This window comes from Capsicum annuum, chromosome 2, assembly GCF_002878395.1.
Source record: "Capsicum annuum cultivar UCD-10X-F1 chromosome 2, UCD10Xv1.1, whole genome shotgun sequence".
Classification (NCBI taxonomy): Eukaryota; Viridiplantae; Streptophyta; class Magnoliopsida; order Solanales; family Solanaceae; genus Capsicum; species Capsicum annuum.
The window spans coordinates 63,007,365-63,030,967 of record NC_061112.1 but is presented as its reverse complement, the minus strand read 5'-3'; positions in this window follow the sequence as shown (position 1 = coordinate 63,030,967).

The following is a 23,603-nucleotide window of genomic DNA, read 5'->3' as shown; positions in this document are numbered from 1 at the left end:
TTTATTGTGAACACGATTAACTTTACCGACAAGTAAATGAAATTTTTCAAGCACCTTATTCCACAACAACAACAACAACAACAAACCCAGTGTATTCCCACCTAGTGGGGTCTGGGGGGGAGTAAGATGTACGCAGTCCATACCTCTACCTCTGATGAAGTAGAAAGAAAGGCTGTTTCTGATAGACCCCCGGCTCAAGGCACGAGATACCACACAAACACATAGTAAAGCTCAGAAGCAGATTACATAACATAAATACGGCACCCATAAGTAATATAAAGCAGAGGAAAGCAGAGGAAAGCACACAGATTCGTAATAGAACATGGAACACGGAACACGGAATCATAACAGGAATAAAACCCCCACCAAGTAATTCCCTACACTAGCGACCCAAACTGGCCCTAATCCTCTGCCGAAATTTACGCCCTCTAGATCTTCCTATCTAGGGTAATGTCCTCGATTAGCTGTAACTGTTCCATGTCCCGCCTAATCACCTCACCCCAGTACTTCTTCGGCCTACCCCTACCCCGCCTAAAACCATCCAACGCTAGCCTCTCACACCTACGGACTGGGGCATTCATGCCCCTCCTCTTTACGTGTCCGAACCATCTCAATCGTGCTTTCCGCATCTTGCACTCCACTGAAGTCACACCAACCTTCTCCTGGATAGTCTCATTCCGAACTCTATCCCCTCTAGTCAGTCCACACATCCAGCGCAACATCCGCATTTCTGCCACCTTCATTTTTTGGATGTGGGAGTTCTTAACTGGCCAACACTCCTCTCCATACAACAAGGCCGGACGGACTACCACCCTGTAGAATTTGCCTTTAAGCTTGGGCGGCACCTTCTTATCACACAGCACCCCCGACGCAAGTTTCCACTTCATTCATCCCGCCCCAATACGGTGCGAGACATCCTAGTCAATCTCACCGTTACTCTGGATCACGGACCCAAGATACTTAAACTTATCCCTCTTACATACCTCCTGTGCTTCCAGCTTCACTACTACCTCATTCTCCCGCCTCACGTCATTAAACTTGCATTCCACATACTCTGTCTTGCTTCTGCTCACCCTGAACCCTTTAGACTCAAGAGTTCGCCTCCACACCTCTAATTTGTCATTCACACCCCCTCGAGTCTCATCTATCAGAACTACATCGTCTGCAAAAAGCATACACCACGGCACCTCCCCTTGAATGCGCCGCGTCAACACATCCATCACCAACATAAACAAAAAGGGACTAACAGTAGATCCCTGATGCAATCCTGTCAGTCGTAGTTTCTTGAACAAATTCATTTTTGAATAAATAACAACAAAGACAATATTTGGCATCTTTCTCCACACTATACTCCAACCAACTAGAATGTGAACCTTTGAACCAACTTGAAACAAATTGACGCATTCTACCTCCTATTTTACTTGATGGATATGGTTTAAAGATAGGTTGACAAGACCCCTTTTCAATATAATATTTCCTCACTTCATATCATATTCGAGGATCACAATAAAAAACTGATCTTCTTTCTCCTGAATCAACTTTTAGTGAACCCAAATAGAAATCAGTTATAAGACAAAACGATTGGCATTGACATTACTATAACTTGACCAAGAATAATTAACCTACTTGAAAAAGTTATCGATATAAATTCACAAAATTAGAAGTTTAGAACACTTTCTCAATCCTAAATTAAGATAATTCAAAATTTGAATTTCTAGGTTCAAGAAAAAGAAACAAAAAAAATCTTTCAAAGTAACTTACGGACCTGTAGATGTTGACTATTGAGATAGCAAGTCAGTTAGCAAACGGATGCAGAGAGTGATGAGGTTGAGGTCGTGAGCCTTTGCCGGCAATGTTAAAGAATTCGGTCGGCAGCAGTGGGCAGAGAAACAGAGGTCAATGTTTTGGAAAATTCAGAGGGAAAGCCAATAGAATTTTTTTTATTTTGATGAGAGATACCTTTTTTAAAAACAAAAGAAATTTTAAAAAGTCAAAAATAAAAATTAATTATATATTTAAGTCAACAGTTAATAATATAATATTATAATATTTAAATAAAGTGTTATGATTATGCGTGGCGTGCTTTAATCAACAATGCATGTCGTCTCACTAAAGTTAATTTTAACAAATTATAATTTATATGCTACCAAATGAGGTCGAACCCGCAAACTTTGGGCCATAGATGTGACGCTTTACCACTTGCTCTAGATGACACTTTGGTATTATGGGTGACAGGTTTAATATTTGAGTATATCTATCTATCTATCTCTCTATGTATAGATATACATCTATCTATATATATATATATATACAACAACAACAAACCCAGTAGATTTCCACATAGTGGGGTATGGGGAGGGTAAAATATACGTAGTCCATACCACTACCCCCGAAGGAGTAGAGAGGCTATTTTCGATAGACCCCCGGCTCAAGACAAAATACCGTAGATCAACAGTCATGCAACATGATAAAGAACAAAGAACCAACATCGACAAAAATAAAGTATAATTAACCAAAAGGCAAGCAATATGCTAAAGTAACAAAAGAACCAACATTCACAAAAAAAAGTATAATTAACAACCCAAGGACCCCCTCCCCCATAACTAGAACTCCCAACCAAGCTATCCTTAAACCTTCTAACTACGGACTACGACTCGACCACCCACCTTAGCCTTCTAGTTTGATACTCTTCCTCCAAACCTTTCTATCTAGGTTCATGTCCTCAGTAAGCTGTAACTATTCCATGTTACGTCTGATCACTCCTCGCCAGTATATTTTTTGTCTACCCCTACCCCGCTTGAGACGCTCCAAGGCCAACCTCTCACATCTACAGACTGGGATATCCGTGCCCCTTCTCAGCACGTGGCCAAACCATCTCAACCTCACTTCCCGCAACTTATCCTCCACCAAAATCACTCCCACCTTCTCCCGAATAGTCTCATTCCTGACCTTGTTTGCCTTCGTACATCCACACATCCAACGCAACATTCTTATTTTCGTAACCTTCAACTTTTAGACGTGAGAATTCTTAACAGGCCAACACTCCGCCCCATATAACATGGCCGACCGGACCGCATCTCTATAGAATTTACCTTTAAGCTTAAGAGGCACCTTTTTATCGCATAAAATTCCCAAGGTAAGCCTCCATTTCGTCCAACCTGCCCCAATACGATGGGATACATCTGCATCAATCTCTCCATTCCCTGGATCATAGACCCAAGATACTTAAAACTATCCCTCCTACAAACCGCCTGCGACTCTAACTGCACCACCACATTGTCCTCTTGCCTCAAGTCGCTTAACTTGCACTCTAAGTACTCCGTCTTAGTCCTACTCAACCTGAATCCTTTAGATTCCATGGTCTGTCTCCAAACCTCCAACTTATCATTAACACCTCGGCGCGAATCATGAATCAAAACTCATCATCCGCAAAGAGTATACACCAAGGAACCTCCCCTTGTATATTTAGCGTCAACACATCCATCACCAAGGTGAATAGGAATGGGCTAAGAGTCGATCCCTGGTGCAGCCCTGTCAAGACCTAAAAGTACCCGAAATCCCCTCCCACCGTCCTTACCTAAGTCTTTGCCCCCACATACATGTCCTTAATCGAACGGATGTACACCACTGGTATCCCTCTCGCCTCCAAGCATTTCCACAGAACCTCCCTAGGAACCTTTTCATAGCTTTTTCCAAGTAGATAAACACTAAGTGCAGATCCTTCTTTCTCTCTTTATATCCTTCTACCAGCCTCCGCACAAGGTGAATTGCCTCAGTCGTTGATTAATTAGGCATAAATCCAAATTGATTCTCCTAAATAGGCACTATCTTCCTCAACCTCCGCTCCACCACCCTATCCTAAATCTTCATCGTGTGACTCAACAACTTAATACCACGGTAGTTGTTGCAACTTTGAATGTCTCCCTTGTTCTTGTATAAAGGAATCACCCTAGTCTATCTCCACACCTCGGGCATCTTAGCGGTCTTGAAAATATTGTTAAACAAATGGGTTAGCCATCTCAATCCCGCTCTGCTAGCATACTTCCAAAAGTCTATCGGAATCTCATCGGGCCCTGTCACCCTGCCCCTTCGCATCTTGTGAATAGACTCACATATTTGCTCGACCTTAAAACACCGACAGTAGTCGAAATCGCAAGGCTACTTAGTGTGCTCCAACTCCCCTATCACAATACCTCTGTCCCCCTCATCGTTCAGGAGCTTATGGAAATACGACTGTCATCTTTTCTTAATTAGAACGTCCTCCACCAAAACTTTTCCATCCTCTCCTTTAATGCATTTCACTTGGTCCAGATCCCGATCCTTACGCTCCATAGTTTTCGCAAGCCTGTACAACCTCTTTTCCCTGCTCTCTCCTCTAAACATGAATAAAGTCTCTCAAATGTTATTGTCTTAGCAGTCGTAACTGCTAACTTAGCCTATTTCTTAGCAAGTTTGTACTCCTTCCTGCACACTTGCTTCTCCTCTTCTTCCTTACTCTCAACCAACTTAATGTAAGCCGTCTTCTTCATCTCCACCTTCTTCTTAACTTCTTTATTCCACAACCAGTCCCCCCGATGCCGTCCAGACCATCCCCTAGAGACACCCAAAACCTCTCTAGAAGTCTCCTTAATGCAAACCGCCTCCCTATCCCACATATTATCTACGTCCCCTCGACACTCCCACGCCCCCATCCTTTCCAACTTTGCCTCTATCTCTAAAGCACTGACCGGATTCAGGCCACCCGACTTAACTCTAGGTCGGCTCTCCCCACCCCTCTTCTTCTTGCCCATCTTAATAACCAAATTCATCACCAGAATTCTATGTTGGGTCGCAAGATTCTCATTCGGAAAAACCTTACAGTCCTTACACAAAGCTTTATCCCCCTTCCTAAACAGCAAAAAGTCAATCTTAGTTTTGGCTATCCTATTACGGAAAGTAACCAGATGCTCCTCTTTCTTCGGAAAGATGGAATTCACTACCACCAATCTAAAGGCCCTAGCAAAATCCAATATAGAAGTACCCTTATCATTCCTATCCCCAAAACCAAAGTCACCATGCACATCATTGTATCATATCGGCAAATACCCGATATGCCCATTGAAGTCCCCTCCTAAGAAAAGCTTTTATGAACTAGGCACACCTCGAATCACCTCGTCCAAGACCTCCCAAAAACTCATCTTCTCCTCCTCGCCCAGGCCCACCTGTGGCGCGTAAGCACTATAGACATGCACCGTAAAACCCCCAATGACCAACTTAATAGTCATCACCCTATCTTAACCCTATTAACCTCCACTATCTGCCCCCTGAGCTTTTCATCCACTAAGTTACCTACTCCATTCCTACACCTCTTACTAACTGAATACCACAACTTGTACCCATCCACATCCCTAGCCTTAGAACCTACCCAGTTAATCTCCTGGACTCACACAATACTGATCCTTCTCTTCCTAAGAATCTTAACTAGCTCTATCCACTTACCCTGAAGGGTCCCTATGTTCCACGACCCTACCCTAAAATTATCATCTCTCGACTCTCCTCCCCTAAAACCCCATCCTCCGCGTCTCAACTTTGACCCACTACCTGGCCCCAACTGCACCTGCAGCCCCCCAGGCCCCCAGGACATGACCCTAGTCCACCATTTACTACCCAAGCCACTACTCAACAAATACAACAAAAGAGGTTAAAACAACAAAACAATAACAACAGTTCAAAGCACACAGTTTAACCCAATTTTAAGAACAATAGCAACTCGAACCCAATTAACCGACACAAATCCCGCAAAAAATACAGGCAGTAAAAATACCAGAAAACTGCGCGATAAAATAAAGTACAAGGATATAAAATAAAGTAAAAATATAATAAAGGGTTAGAAATCAATGGGAGAACTCCTGCTATAGCTGGTTACTACAGTTTTGGTGTCGAGATTTGTTGCCTGACTAGGGTCGCCGGCAAAGAAGCCGCCAAAAATTCAACGAAATTTCACTGGAATGATGCCGGAATTTCACTGGAATGTCGTCGGGGCGTCTCCTTGCTTTTGTGGTACGCTGGTCGCCGATTGTAGTCGAACTGACTATTTTATCTGGTTCCGATCGGTGCTGCCTCAATGACACTATAAGAATGGGACTCGAGAGAGAGAGTGTGCCGGGGGAGGGAGACGTGGGGACTAGGGAGAGAGAGATCGAAGGAGAGGGAGTGGGCTTCCATCAAAGTTTTTGGGTGGCCTGACACCCGTACGGGCCTTAATAGACCCGCCCCTATCAACAGGCTTCTCCGATCATCTGTGACGGATCTGATTCTTTTCATTTATATGCTTAGAACTTCTGCAGCCCAATTCTTTCAAAAGATCTACTAAGGAACTGTTCTTTTGTAATTGTTTGATAATATTATAAATAAATCATTTTCTCATTGAGACCTTCGAAGGATATGATTCTTCTACCAATGTTTGTGAATCATCAAAATCATTTCTAGCGCAACTCAACAATGATAGCATTATGAGAACACATAACTATTTGCCAATAAGGGCATATTTTGTATCACATGCATACGTCATGCATACTACGCTCTGAAGTCATTTGGTAGGTGGATAAGGATAACTAATCCTGAGATTAATTTACAAGAGGATCTTTTCCCATGTTTGATTGTGATAAAATGCATGGGATAACTCATCCGGAGATTAGTTATCCCAGGATTGTAGTGTTTTTCTTATGCCTCCTTGAGGGTGGAATAACTAATCTCGTGATAACTTGTTTTTCAACCAAATGACCCCATTAAGTTTTATTTTGTGAAGGCGTTCAATTGTTTGCCGATTTTAATAGCATGCTTTTCCTATCTTTTAAGAAGTCATATATGTATAAGCAGAAATGTTTATTTTAGGAAGTTGAGGTGTTTAAACTAGATTTTCATAACAAAATAAGCATTTTGTACTCTCTTTGTTCGACAATATTTGTCCATATTGACTTTACACACCTTCAGAAACAATAAATAATATGGGTAATTTTTCTACTCCCTCCATTCAGAATTACTCGTTATTTATTTTCTAATTGGATTTCCACTTTTATTTGTCATTTTGGCATATCAAAGAAGGACAACTTTTTTTTTCTTATTTTACCCTTGACATTAATTGTTTATTCTGTAAACTAATTTCAAGACACAATAGTAATCATCAATTAATAGGAATACTATAGTAAAATAATCGTTTTAATAATTATTTTCTTAATGAGTGTGCCAAGTAAAAGTGAACGGAGGTAGTATATCACCTTTTGAATATAATAAATTTAAGGGAAAATAACATAAATCCCAATAGTTTGGAGCTTAATTACAGAAAATTTTGATATTTTGCATAATTACTAAATATCCCAAATTTGAATTTGTCGAGATTCATAATTAGCTCCCAATACATCCAACGAAGATGTATTTTTTATTTATAAAAATATATAATTAGTTTCTGATACATTTTTTTCAATTTCGGACTTGTCAAGATACATAATACATCCAATGAAGATACATTTTTTCTTTGTAGAGATATATAATTAGTTCCTGATATATTTTTTTAATTTTGTGTCTGTCAAGATACATAATTATCTCCCGATACATCCAACAACGATACATAATTAGATGAGATTTTTGTAATTACTTTATAAGGTGTATGTATATGTTATTTTTTTCTAAATTTAATGCTTTGAAAACGCAAGAGCAAAATGAACATAAATATATAAATTATTCATTAATTTTTCAAGTTTGACAAGTATTTTTGGAGTAAAGATTAGCGGGGGAGTAATACAAGCAATTTTTAGAAGCCAATGACGTAAAATTTTCTTCCTAACACATTTTTGAAAATTTATCCAAATACAAATTACTGCTTTACTATCCATGAAAGTGCTTTTAAAATTGGTTAGTCCAATACAAATTGTACCATCCATAGATACTCTTTTGGAGAACTCTTCTAATAAAACACATTTTAAAATAAACAATTTTTATGAATTTGATGATATAAGAAAGAAAGATCTTTGGACCTTGTTTTTTGTTAACATATCATGTATTTTGTGGCAATAAATCAGAAGATATAAATTAGGATAGAGTAGTAGTTTTATAAAGTTGTGTGTTGGATAACATATTATTTTTTTTAAGGGAAAAAAATCTATACAACCATCCTTAGATGGTTAAATTCAAGTTATGACAAAACTCTTTAGTTTGCAACTTGTAGCAAAATTTCAGTATAAAAAGGGAAAAAATGTTTTTTTTTTCTAAAAAAAGTCAACTGGTGCACTAAAACTTCCGTTATGAGCGGGGTTCGGGGAAGGGTCCCACCATAAAGGTGTAATATACGCAGCCTTACCTTTCATTTATGTCTGAGGCTATTTCCAAGACTTGAAACCGTGACTTCTTGGTCACATGATAACAACTTTACCAGTTTTTTTCTAATCAAAAAAATAAAATACAAATTTCATATAAGCAAAAAAAAATTCATACTAATTAACAAAGATAACAGTTATTATGAGGATATCAATAATCTTTTTTTTTCTTTCTGAAACGGTTCTCTCTCCTTCTTCATTAACAACATATTATTTTTTTCCTCAAATCTTCATTATCAAGTATTAATCTTTTCTTCTTCTTCACTATTTTTTTAAAATTGTTTCGCCATATTTGTCTTCTTCTTTTTCTAAAAAAATATCTGTTTGTGATGCATGGAGGAAGATGGAACGTGATCAATATTTTTGTTGTTGTTTTAATCAACTAATTGTGATTTTATAAGTTCTGTTAGAAATTCAAATCGATTTTTTGAACATAACTATGCAAATTTTGTTGTTTTACTTAACAAAATATAGTTCCAATCCTTTTCATACCTTAATTAAATCTATCAATGTTAGACTTGTTAATTTGAGTACAAGCACGTAACATAGTTTTTTTTTATGTGTATATTTTGTTAATATTAAATTTGTTGAAATTTTCAAATTTCATATCTTTACATTATTTTGAAAATTGATTCATCAAAAAATCTATATTATGTTTATAGATAGACCTAAAAAAAATTCTGTAGATGAGATTATATATGATGTAGATACCAAGTATAAAGGATTGATAAATTCAATTACAAAATAAATCAAGATTGGCATTAACTCAATTCAAATTGAGATTAAGTTCTTGATAAATGATATATGCCTACCAATGCTCATAAATAATAATATGAAAGTAATGATGTATCAAGTAGCTGCAAATGAAGAAAAATGAAAAGCATCAAGCAAAAAAAGTGTAAAAGAGCCAAGGTGACATGTAGTAGTTGCCATCAAGAGAGACAACAAAAAAACATGTCATAAACATGCACCTCAAGTTTAATAAATAATTGTTATTATTATGCATTATATTTCAAGATATTGAAAGATGTTTTTTTATTGATTTTATGATAATTAAATAACTATTTCATGTTTTGATTTAGAATAATGTTAATTTTCTGTTTTGAACTTGTAGACTGAATATGTTATTAAAATGTTGATTCATATTTTAACTATCCGTATGGATACTGAAAATAATAGAAGTAGATAATCAATACAAACTATAACAATTCATAATTATTGATTAAAGATATATTATATTAATTTTAATAACAAAAATATACTTGTTATAACCAAGAAATTTTGGAATTCAATTAATATGAAAATAATAGATTCACCGCTTTCATAATTGAAAGAATATTTTATATCAAATTAATATAGAAGAATTTTATATCAAATTAATACAGAAGAACATTACATTCACAAAGAAAATCTATTGTTAATTGTATATATTCAACAAATTAAGAATTTCATTCAGTTGACATCACTTTTAATGCCAGCTGAATTGTTGATTACATAAAAGTGTTATGCTATACTATTTTTATATAGCATGACATATACATAGCAAAAACAACTATGAAAACACCTGACTTAAACCCTAATAACAAAATAATATAAGAACCAATATGTAAACTTTAAAATCATAATAAGATTATAAATTCTAAAATACCAAAACATAGTTTGGTTTATAACATGTATATTGTTTAAGGACATCATTACTAAGCAACAAAAACATAACAAAAATTTAAATCTAGACACAGTCACTATATAGTACGCACAAAAATTACATCATTCTGTTATTTTCTGCTGCCACGTTGAAGTTTCTGAACATCCGAAATAATTTCTCACAAAATTTTTGAACCACCAAGTCTGCTAGTGATTCATTAGATTATTCTAGGGTTTTTTTGAAATGGAGTAGAATCAGACTTGGGGTTTAGAAGACATGATTCATATAACATTGAAATCAACTGATAATATAATTATATACTGAAATTCAAGCAAAAAAAACTAGATAAACGATACAAAATTGAACCCACAAATATATAAGTATTTGATAGATATCAAATTTGATTCTAAAATAATACCCCAAAGGAAGATACTTTTTTTATGAAGATGAATGAATAAAAAAATAATTGTAGTAGTTCAAGAAGTGTAGATGAAACATATGAATTTGACAAAAGAATTTTATTCCGAAAAAGTAGTTTTAGAAAGACGTGAGATTTTTTTGAAAAAGGATAAAAATGATAATAAATGTAGATATATTGATCATATTTTACTCCTTTCATAATTATCAACACTTTTAGTTATGATAAATTGAATACTAATCCCTAAAAAAGGAGTTAATTATTCTTTAAAAAATTGCTTATCAATTTTTTAAACAAAATAAATAAATAAATTTTGTAAATAGTTACTACAACTTGTAATTAAATTTTTATAAAATAATTATCTAAAAGTGTTGCTATAACTTGCAATAAACAATCTAATACATACATATGAGATAATTTTCTCTTCTTCTTTTTTTTTTCTTTCTAAAAAAGCAAATTATGGACTCGTGGCCCTTTTTATTTATAAGAAAGCAAAAATTATTCTGGATCCAAAATAGCCCAAATTGTGAAATGCAAAACATAAAGGGAAATGAACAGAAATGATCTGTCGGCCAAAAAATTTCCACCCTATAGCCTTTAAAATATAATCTCATGTTATAGCCAATTTTGTTGAATCTTAAGGAAGCCAATGCCTACGTGTCCCCCTACATAAGCATTGGAGATAATAATCATGTCCACACATATACTAAAATTATCGGCTACTCCATTAATACAGTAACGTAGCAGATTATGGTGTTCACCAACAATATTACAATTATGTAATATTAGTTTCATTTTGTTTTACTTATTTGATACAATAAATACATATTTATTATAGTACAATACAATACATCTTTAATATAATATAATTGTTAAAGATACATTTTTATATAATAACGATACAGTTTCTATACGGATCCTATTAATATATATATATTTTATACAATAATTATATCATTTTTATACATATTCTATATAACCTTTAGCTGTAATTATTAGATACATATTTTATATGACTCTATACAATTACTATACATGTTTTATACGATTTGTTACTATATGCACATATAGTTCCTATATCATATTTGATACAATCATTATACCATATTGATACAGTCTCTATACCATATTGATACACACTATACTATATTGACATAACCCTTATGCCACATTCATTGTTCTATACATATATATTATATATATACATATTCTATACAACCCATCACATATATAACTTTTATACATATTCTATACAATAATTATACAATTTTTATGTAATTACATTTAATTATTTGAAAAAAAAAAAATAGATTTTTTAGCCCCCAAAAAATATAGTGAAACAAAAAAAAAATTAATTACCTTTTAAAAAATGGGTCAAATGGCTAAAAGTAGAAATGGTCAGCCCATGGAATTAAAAAGGTCGACTAACTGTAGGATGTGATAAATTTGAAATGACCACTTTCAAAGGAACTAATTTTTCTAAGAGTTACATATATATACACAAGGTAACTTATACTTATTATATAAAATCTTATATTTGAAAAGCAATTATAAAATTTTTTTATTAATTACTTAAATCTCTTACCTTTTTTACTCTCTCTCCTCTCCCTTATACATTCCAATACTACAGTGTTTTGCTCCTTGTTTAGTACGATATTTCCCCATTACTACTCTCTTTATTTCACGCCAAAAATCAAGCTACGTGTTCTAAAAGGTTTCAATTTTGTAAGTTTTCAAATATTAACTGAAGATATTTATTAACTTCATCACCATCCTAATTAATTTTTGAGTTTTTTTTAAACTTTACCAAATCAAAATCAGTTTGGAGCTTTCAGATTTTTTTTGTTGCATGTATGTATTTATGAAATTAATTACTTGTGCAATGTCACTCTAGTGTGTTCGTTGATTTTTTTCGTATTTTAGTTGCAAGTGCTTAATCAATAAAGTATAAATTTTGTAACAGAGTCTTGTCCTAACTTTAGTTTAGGACTTAGTCAGTTAGATTGTCAAGAACAAAATGTTCCCGTTGTTGATGTTGTTCATGGTACATTTGATTATGAAGAATCCAATTTCGCAGTGAACCGATCCAAGCACCGAAACAACCCGATAACTATGAAGAAATTGAGGGAAGCTGCCAGTTCAAGTTAAAAGAAATCATCTTCAAAATCGACAAGTAAAAAGAAGGTCGATGATTTAGGACGACCACATCTTTCGAAGGTATAATTTTTAAATTATTTTATTTTCTTCAGTAAATGGGTAATTATATGTTGATAAACATTTTGTGTGACTGTACAGTATGAGAAGCTAAATATTATACATTACCAAGTTTATATTACATTGATTAAATTGTGCTTTATGTTTGTGGTTTCATTATACATCTTAAAAATTATCAATTATGTATAAGGTTATGTTATACAGTAAGCAGGGTATTCTTTACAATATGTAAAAGGTGCTCATAAAATATTTTATAATCTTTCTTTATACATTAACCAAGATTACTTAATAATATGTATAAGGATTACGTATACATATGAACATGTTGTATCATGTTATCTTTATTATATATAAGTTTGTTGCACTGTTGTTACCCTTAATTTTGTGTTTTCTATTTTGTGCTTTATGTATGAGGTTTTATTATACATCTTGAAAAGTATCAATTATGTATAAGGTTATGTTATACAGTAAGTAGGGTATTCTTTACAATATGTAAAATGTGTTCATACAATTTTGTATAATGTTTCCGCATACATTAAGTGAGATTACTTAATAATATGTATAAGGTTTGCATATACATGTGAACATGTTGTATCGCGTTATCTTTATTATGTTTAAATTTGTTGCAATGTTTGTTACCTTTAATACGTGTTTTTCATAGTATGTGCTTTATGTATGAGGTTTCATTATACATCTTGAAAGTATCAATTATGAATAAGGTTATGTTATACAGTAAGCAAGGTATTCCTTACAATATGTAAAAGCTTCTCATACAATTTTGTATAATGTTTTCATATACATTAACCAAGATTACTTAATGATATGTATAAGGTTTGTATATACATGTGAACATGTTGTATCGTGTTATCTTTAATATGTATAATTTTGTTGCAATGTTGTTTCCCTTAATTTTTATTTTCTATTTTTGTCGCAGGGAATGAAATATCGTATTGACAAGGTTTCGGCTCACCCATTACATATTGGTAGCACGTGTAAACGAAATTTTGGAAAAGACAAAGACTTATTTTGGAGAAGAAATTTATGTGGCATTTAGAAATACAATCTTTAGGTATATCTCAAAATGATCCAGTGCAATTGGATAGGGCAAATATCCAAATGTCTTCTGATGCTAGAAATCCAGCAGGATAAACATGATGAGATTCATGTTTATGTAAAGGGTAAAATTTTGAGATTTTCTATGCTTGAGTTTGCTATTATTACCGATCTAAAATATATTGATAATATTGATGAATATATGTACAGTTCTGTAAGACCCCGCAAAATTCTAAGCTTAACTTAGTCTGTTAAAGCTTGAAAAGAGGTCCCAGACTTAGAAATTTCAGCTAAATGTAAATACTTAGAATCTATTTTAGCCATTAGAAATCCCATTTCCCGACCCTTATGACCTTAAAGTATCGATTTTTAGGTTGATTCATGATCAAGAATATCAGTAGGTGTCCCCGAACAAATTTTGGATTTTTTGGACCTCATTTGAATAAAGTTTAGGAGTCCAAACCAGTGGATCGATGCTATCTCGATACGCCGCATAGACTATCACATCGATAAATGTTTTCCCCAGCTTCCAGTGTCAAATTCTAGTAGGTCGATGCAGACTTGATACGGCGCGTTGGCCATAGCATCAATCCCATCAATGCGACTCGGCGGGCTGCACGTCATTTGACATATTTTTAGTCATTAAAATCCCGTGTCCTAAGGGGTAATTGGGTGTTTTTGCACCCCTCTTCAGCCCCAAACACACGAGATTAAGTCATTCCTAGAGCAAACCATTCACTTTCAAATTTCTCTCAAGAACAAACCCTAGGGCCTTTGATTTCAAGATCAAGCTTCAAGAACACTCCATTATTCTTCACAAATTTGAATACCAAGGTATGTGAAGTTTCATCCAAGGGTTTCCTTCCACCCTTGGAGTTTAAGAAACTCTTTTAAACTATAAGTTAATTGACTTCATAGATTTTATGTTGGATTTGAATGTAATCTTGACTATGTTGTTGAATGGATTTTTAATTCCATGATTTATCACAAGTTTCATGAAAACTAGTTAGATGTGGATTGAATTATGTGAACTTCATGTTGAACTCTTGAATTGCAAGTGAATGTAGTATCCATGATAGTATTACATGTTAATTGATATGTGAAATGCCCATTCCTCCCAAGTGTTTGTCAAAATGCTTATATGAATTTACTAGTGCGAGCATGATATGTTATTATGCAATTTCAATCATACACAAGCCCATGTATATCTAGTGTTTGACAAAAATGTCTAAATGAATGCATTATTAGTAAACAGGTACTATTGTGCTATTAAAATCATGCAATGTTTTACTTTTCATGCCATCGAGTCCTGGGGGTATTCAATACCCGAAAATCCAGCTGCTTTCCTAGAGTTACAGTAGTTAAAGAATAGTCTCTATAGCGTTACGAACAGTAGTACCTCAGTAATCAGTCCTAGTTTATTATTCAGTCCAGAATTTAGTAGTGTTTAGTTTAGAACTTAACTTAGTAGTATTCAGTTCAAAACTCAAAAAACTCAGTCAGCTAACAGAACTTAGTAGTACTTCGTCAGTTAACGGAACCCAGTGAATTTAGTTCAGTTCAGATAGACAACACGATCAGTAACAGTTCAGTCTAGCCTAGCACATTTTAGAAATAAGTTCAGTATCTATTCAGTTGGGAATAGGATTAAGCACCGAGTAAACCCTAGGATGGGGACTCACCTGCCAGTAAAGGGTATGATCCTTAGAAGCAGTCCTTGTGTTCCAGAACTACGTAGTCAGCATAGGTTGAGACGTTAATCTACCAGTTGAGGGTTGATGAGGTGTTCTACCTGCCAGTTGAGAGTACCACCATTCTCGTTCAGAGCACCTACCATATGAGGGTGACTCAACACTTGTCTTTACCCGTGACACGGTACTGACATCCTTCCAATTGGGGTTACAGATTAGACCCTAACTCAGTTACCTTATTTAGGGAATTATAGTTAGATGATTATCTCCCATAGTTTCAGTTTCAGTCAAAGTATAAAACTCAGTCCAGTTCTACAGAATCATGTTTGTCAGACACAGTCACACAACTTAGTATGGAACTCAACACAGTTTCGTTCTATAGAATCAGGACTGTCAGACACATACATTCAGTTATTGGTATTCCAGTATCATTAAACTCAAATATCAATTAATCAATATTCAGAATTCAGCATCCAGTATTGTTATGATCTCAGTAACAGTTTATGTATTCATGCATGCACTTTCATTCACTTATATTCATGCTACCATGTCAGTTATTTGTTCATGCATATGAACCCATGCATATCAGCCTAACTCACTTAGAATACCAGTACATTCAAAGTACTGAATCAAACTTTTTTATGTGCTATGATGTTTTATATCATAAGTTCAGACGTACGAGCTCCCGACCACACTTAGCAGCCCACTCTATCAGCAGCATGACTAGTGGTGAGTCCTTGTAGTTTGAGGATAAAGTTATTATATTATTTTAATATTTCAGTTTGCAGTAGTTAGAGTTAGTTAGGGGCTTATCCCATCAACTCCAAACTCAGTCAGTTAGAGGCTTTTAGACTAGAGTATTTCAGACAGATGTTTCAGTATTCAGATTTTAGTACTCAGTATTTGTTTTAGTTACAAACCTTATGGCATTTATATCCCTTATTTCTGTATTTATTTCAGTTATATTATTATTACAATGTTCCTATTGTTCAGTGCTCATAGCAGGTACTAGTCATGGGTTAGTTGGAGGTTCTTCTGGGTCGCTAGCACCGTGTAGCATCTGAGGTATAGACTCAGGGCATTACAAACTTGGTATCAGAGCCTAAGGTTTAACAGACTCCTAGAAAGTTTGAAAGCCGCATTAAGTAAAGTCTTGTGCATGGGTGTGTAGTGTGCCACACTTATAGACAGGAGGCTACAAGATGTTTTTAGGAAAAGTTTCCCTTCTTTTAGTATTCATGTCGTGTGACTGAGCATAAGCTCAAATTAAACTCTCAGTCTAATCCTTTTATATCTTCCATTTACAGAACATGCCTTCCAACAAAAATAGAAGAGGGATAGAAAATCAGCCAGCCCCTCAGCCCGTCCGGCAGATCCTTTGGATGAGCATATCTCCCTTATGGAATTCAGGGCTATATTTACTACTCTAGACCATTCAGTAACAGCCAAGAATAAACGTCCATCCATCGTTCTGACCAACCTAGTGTCCAATACTGCTGCAGCTAGGATTTGGGACTTTACCCGAATGAATCCTCCTTCATTTACTGGGTCTAAGTTAGATGAGAACCCACTGGAGCTCCTTGATCAGGTGTAGAAGGTCACAGATATTATGGGAGTAACAGCTAGTGAGAGTGTTGGGTTGAATGTATATCAGTTTCAGGATGTGTCTTACTCATGGTTCAAGTAGTGGAAGGCAGAGAGGGCTGATGATGCAGGGCCTTTAGAATGGAGGGAGTTTTCCACTATTTTTCTAGATAGGTTCTTCCCACTGGAGTTGAGAAAAGCAAAGGTATTGGAGTTTATTAATCTGAAGCAGGGTAATATGATGGTGAAAGTGTATTCTCTTAAGTTTACTCAATTAGCTAGATACGCTCTTCATGTGGTGGCAGATAGTAGATCTAAGATGAGTAAGCTTGTGTTGGGTGTGTCTAACAGTGTGGTCAAAGAGTGTAGGACCGTAATGCTGATTAAAGGGATGGACATATTTAGGCTCATGGTTTTTGCTTAGTAGATAGAGGAGGCTAAGAATAGGGAGAAAAAGAGGGAGAACAAGAGAGCGAGAATAGGTAGCTTCAACTTTACTCAGCCTAAGTTAGAGGGTGGGAATCACTCTCAATTCCACCCAAAATCCTCAGTTCTAGCTCCGTCCTCAGCCAGTGCTCCAACACCAAAATTCAGAGATAGCCCAATGACAGGGCTCCAGGCCCTAAGCCTCAGGGTAGTGTTAGCAGTTCCTGAAAATACTCCTCTTTGCCAGAAATATTGCAGAAACCATTAGGGTGTCTGCAAAGATATCCACAATATATGTTTTGGATGTGCCAAGCCAGGCCACAGGATTAGAGATTTTCCTCATTCAGGCTCCCAAGATCAGTATAATCGTCCCCCAGCTCAGTCCAGTCGCCCGAATCAGCAGAGTGCAGCTTCTAGTGCCACAAGTGGGCAACACCCAAATAGACTCTATGCACTTCAGTCTCTATAGGATTAGGAAAAATCTCCTGATGTGGTCTCTGTTATGTTACAAATTTATCATTTACATATTTATGATTTGCTATATCCAGAAGCTTCTCTGTCCTTTGTAACTCTATATATAGCCATTGACTTCGGAGCCAGTCCTAAAATTCTAGTAGAGCCTTTCTCTGTTTCTATGCCAGTGGGTAAATCTATCATAGCTCGACAGGTATAAAGGAACTGTACGGTTATAGTGTCTCAGAAAGTTACTTCAGCAGACTTAGTAGAATTAGAAATGACAGATTTTGATGTTATTCTTGGTATGGATTGGCATCATTCATGCTATGCTTTAGTTGACTACAGAAATAGAATTATCCAATTTTAGTTTCCGAATGAACATGTCCTATAGTAGAGAGGTAGTACTTCGGTACTTAGGGGTCAGCTTGTTTCTTACCTTAGGGAGAGAAAAATCATATCTGAGGGATGTGTCTATTATCTCGCTCAAGTTCAAGACTCTAGTTCAGAAACCCCTACCCTTAAGTCAGTATCAGTAGTATGTAAATTCCCAGATATGTGTCCCAAAGATCTTTCTGGAGTCCCTTCCGAAAGGAAAATTGACTTCAGAATTAACCTTCTTCTAGATACCTAGCCCATCTTTATTCCTCCATACAGAATGGCTCCAGCAGAACTCAAGGAGTTAAAGAACAATTTAAAGATCTCCTAAATAAGGGATTTATCAGACCCAGCGTATCCCTATGGGGTGCATTAGTTCTATTCGTGCATGAGAAAGACGATTCTCTCAGAATGTGCATTGACTACTGTTAGCTAAATAAAGTCACGATCAAGAACAAGTATCCACTTTCCAGAATCGATAACTTATTTGACCAACTTTAGGGTTCCAGTTACTTTTCTAAGATATACCTCAGATTAGGCTATCATCAGCTCAGAGTCAGAGAGTGTGACATTCTGAAGACAACCTTCAGAACTCGGTATGGTTACTTCGAATTCTTAGTCATGTCATTTGGTCTTACCAATGCCCCAGCTGCTTTCAAGGACTTGATGAAATGTGTGTTTAAGCAGTACTTGGACATATTTGTCATAGTCTTCATAAATGACATTCTTGTCTACTCCTGCAGTGAATATGATCACACAGACCATGTCAGAATATATTGCAGACTCTTATAAATCATCAGTTATTTGCTAAATTCTATAAGTATGAATTTTGACTAAGGCCAGTAGCTTTCGTTGTCCATATCGTTTTCGATGATGGCATTAAAGTTGATCCCCAAAAGACTGAAGCAGTAAAAAACTGGCCAAACACATTTCTCCATCAGATATCAGGAGTTTCTTGGGCTTGGTCGGCTATTAGCGACATTTTGTTGAGGGATTTTTATCTATTGGATCCCCTATGTCTAGATTGACTCTGAAGAAAGTCAAATTCCAGTGGTCAGATTCTTATGAGAAGAGTTTTCAGGAGTTGAAGACGCGACTTACTAGAACCCCAGTTTTGACTTTACCAGGTGATTAAGATGAATTTGTGGTGTATTATGATGCTTCTAGAGTTGGTTTGGGCTGTGTTTTGATATAGAGAGGTAAGGTCATAACCTATGACTCTAGACAACTCAAGCCCCATGAAAATAATTATCCCACTCATGATCTTGAGTTAAAAGTTGTAGTTTTTGCCTTAAAGATTTGGAGGCACTATTTGTATGGAGTGCACGTTGATGTGTTCACTGACCATAAGAGCCTATAGTATGTATTTTCTTAGAAAGACCTAAACCTGCATCAGAGAAGATGGTTAGAGTTGTTGAAAGACTACGACTTGAGTGTTCTGAATCATTTGGGAAAGGCCGATATAGTAGATGATGCTCTTAGTAGGATATCTATAGGTAGTGTTGCTCACGTGGAAGATGATAAGAAGAAAGTAGTTCAGGAAGTTCATCAGCTTGCCCGACTAGGTGTCCGCTTAGTCGATTCAGCAAAAGGTAGTGTATGGGTGCAGAGTAGTTCAGAATCATCTATGGTTTCCAAGTTAAAAGAAAATTAGGATAGGGATCCTAGTCTAGTTAAGTTGAAAGAATTAGTCAGAGATTATAAGGTAAAAGTTTTCTCCCAAGAGGGAGATAGTGTGTTTCATTGCCAGGGTCGGCTATGTATGCCAAACGTAGATGACTTGAGGTAGCGGATTCTTGCAGAAACACATGGTGCATGCAACTCAATTCATCTAAGGGCCACCAAGATGTACCGCGACCTGCAGGAAGTCTATTAGTGGAGTGGGATAAAAAGAGATATTGTAGAGTTTGTAGCTAAGTGCTCAACATGTCAGCAGGTTAAGATAGAGCATCAGAAGCCTAGTGGGTCTATGCAGGAGTTCAGTATTTCCACTTGGAAGTGGAAGGAGGTGAGCATGGATTTTAGGATGGGTTTTTCTCGTACTCGTCATCAGCATAATTAGATTTGGGTCATTGTAGACTGGATGACCAAATCAGCTCATTTCTTACCAATCCATACCTCCTATTCAGTTGAGGATTATGCCAAGCTCTATGTTAGAGAGTTGGCCAGATTGCATGGAGTTCTATTATCCATCATCTCAGATAGAGGTATGCAATTCTTCTCTCACTTTTGGAAAGCCCTCCTAAAGGGTATTTGTATCCAAGTTCACCTTAGTACAGCCTTCCACCCTCAAACAGATGGTCAAGAAGAAAAGACTATTCAGACTTTGGAAGATATGTTAAGGGTGTGTACCATTGACTTTAAGGGCAGTTGGGATGACCACTTGCCTTTGATTGAGTTTGCATATAACAACAGTTACCATTCCAGCATTTAGATGGCTCCATTTAAGACGCTTTATGGGAGGAGATGTAGATTCCTATTGGCTGGTTTGAAGTGGGTGAGGCTACAGTGGTAGGGTCTGACTTGGTATTTGATACCTTAGAAAAGGTTCAGTTGATCAGGGAAAGGCTTAAAACTGCTCAGAGCCTATAAAATTCGTATGCAGATGTGCGAAGAAAGGATCTTGAGTTTGAGATTGGCGACTATATGTATTTGAAAATCTCTCCTATGAAGGGAGTAAAGAGGTTTGGCAAGAAGGGGAAGCTCAGTCCCTGATATGTCGGTCCTAACTGAATTCTCAGCCATTTTGGAAAAGGTAGCTCAAGCTTGAGTTTCCTTCAGACTTAGCTTCAGTGCATCCAGTGTTTTATGTCTCCTTGCTAAAGAAATACATAGGTGACCCAGTAATTGTAGTCCCTATAGAGGGGATAGATGTTCAGAACAGACTCTCTTACGAGGAAATCACAGTCGAAATTCTTAATTTTTAGGTTCGCAGACTGAGGAACACAAAAATCTCTCTAGTCAAAGTTCTTTGGCGGAATCAGTCCATTAATGGAGCTACTTAGGAAGCAGAAGAAGATATGCAGACCAAGTTCCCTCACCTCTTCTTCTCAAACTCAGACTCAGCTCAAGGTACCAGTTTTCCTTGAAATTACTCAGTTCCATGCTCAGATTAACTTTACAACTCTGTCTCAGTTCAATTGAATATAATTCTCATATCATGCATACCTTCATAAAAACAACTCAATCATGCTTCAATTATGCATGCTAGTATGATAACTCAGTATATCAGTGCTTTCAGTCATGTAATCACGCTTCAGTTGTACATGTTCAGTATATAAATTTAGTTTATCCGTATTCTCAGCTTAGTCAGTCTCATTCGAGGATAAACTTTCCAAAGGGGGAGATATTGTAAGACCCCACAAAATTCTAAGCTTAACTCAGTCCGTTAAAGCTTGAAAAGATATCCCAAACTTAGAAATTTAAGCTAAGTGTTTACACTTAGAATCTATTTTAGCCTCATAAGCTGGCAATCCTCGACCCTTATGACATTAAAGTGTCAATTTTTAGGTTGATTCATGACCAGGAATGTCAGTATGTATCCCCAAACAAGTTTTGGATTTTTTGTACCTCGTTTGAATCAAGTTTGAGAGTCCAAATGAGTTGATCGATATGATCTCGATGTGCCACATCGACTATCACATTGATAAATATTTTCCCCAGCTCCCAGTGTCAAATTCCAGTAAGCCGATGCGGACTCGATGTAGACTCGATGCGATGCATCAGCCATAGCATCGATCCAATCGAAGAGGCGCATCGGGTTGCGCATCACTGGATATGTTTTCAGTCATTAAGAACCCGCGTCCTGAAGGGTAATTGGGTTTTTTTCCACACCTATTCATCCCCAAAAACACGAGATTAAGTCATTCCTAGGGCAAAAATATTCACTATCTCTCAAATAGCTCTCAAGAACAAACCCTAGGGCATTTGATTTCAAGATCAAACTTCAAGAACACTCCATCATTCTTCACAAATTTGAATACCAAGGTATGTAAAGTTTTCATCCAAGGGTTTCCTTCCACCCTTAGAGTTTAAGAAACTTTTCAAACTATAAGTTAATTGATTTTATAGATTTTATGTTGGATTTGAATGTAATCTTGACTATGTTGTTGACTGGGTTTTCAATTCCATGATTTATCATAAGTTTCATGAAAACTAGTTAGATGAGGATTTATTTATGTGAATTTCATGTTGAACTCTTGAATTGCAAGTGAATATAGTATCCATGATAGTATTACATGTTAATTGATATGTGAAATTCCCATGCCTCCTATGTGTTTGTCAAAATGCTTATATGAATTGACTAGTGCAAGCATGACATGTTATTATGTGATTTCAATCATACACAAGCCCATGTATATTTAGTGTTTGACAAAAATGTCTAAATGAATCCATTATTGGTAAACAAGTACTATTATGCTATTAAAATCATACAGTGTTTTGCTTTTCATGCCATCGAGTTCTGGGGGTATTTAATACCTAAAAATTTAGTTGCTTGCCTAGAGTTACAGTAGTTACAGAATAATATCAGTAGCGTCATGAACAGTAGTACCTCAGTAATCAGTCCTAATTCATTATTCAGTTAAGAACTCAGTAGTTTTCAGTTCAGAACTTAACTTAGTAGTATTCAGTTTAGAACTCAGTAAACTCAGTTAGCTAACAAAACTCAGTAGTACTCCATCAGTTAATGGAACCTAGTGAATTTAGTTCAGTTCAAATAGACAGCACGATCAATAACAGTTCAATGCTGCCTAGTACAATTTAGAAATTAGTTAGTGTTTATTCAGTTGGGAATAGGATTCAGCACCAAGTGAATCCAAGGATGGGGACCACTTGTAAGTAGAGGTGTGATCCTTAGAAGTAGTCCTTGTGTTCCAGAACTACATAGCCAGTGTAGGTTGAGACATCAACCTGCCAATTGAGGGTTGATGGGGTGCCATTCTCGTTCAGAGAACCTGCCAGATAAGGGTGACTTAGCACTTGTCTTTACCTGTGGAACGGTACTAACACCCTTCCAACTGGGGTCACATATTGGACCCCAACTCAGTTACCTCATTTGGGGAATTTCGGTTAGATGATTATCTCCCACAGTTTTAGTTTTAGTCTCAGTATAAAAATCAGTCCAGTTCTACAGAATCAGGTCTATTAGACATAGTCACATAGCTTAGTATGGAACTCAGCATAGTTCTTTTCTACAAAATTAGGACTGTCAGAAATAGTCATTCAGTTATTAGTATTATAGTATCAGTAAACTCAGATATCAGTTAATCAGTATTCTTAATTCAGCTTCTAGTATTGGTATGATCTCAGTTACAGTTTATGTATTTATGTATGTACTCTCATTTAGTTATATTCATGCTGCCCAGTCAGTTATTTTTTCATGCATATGG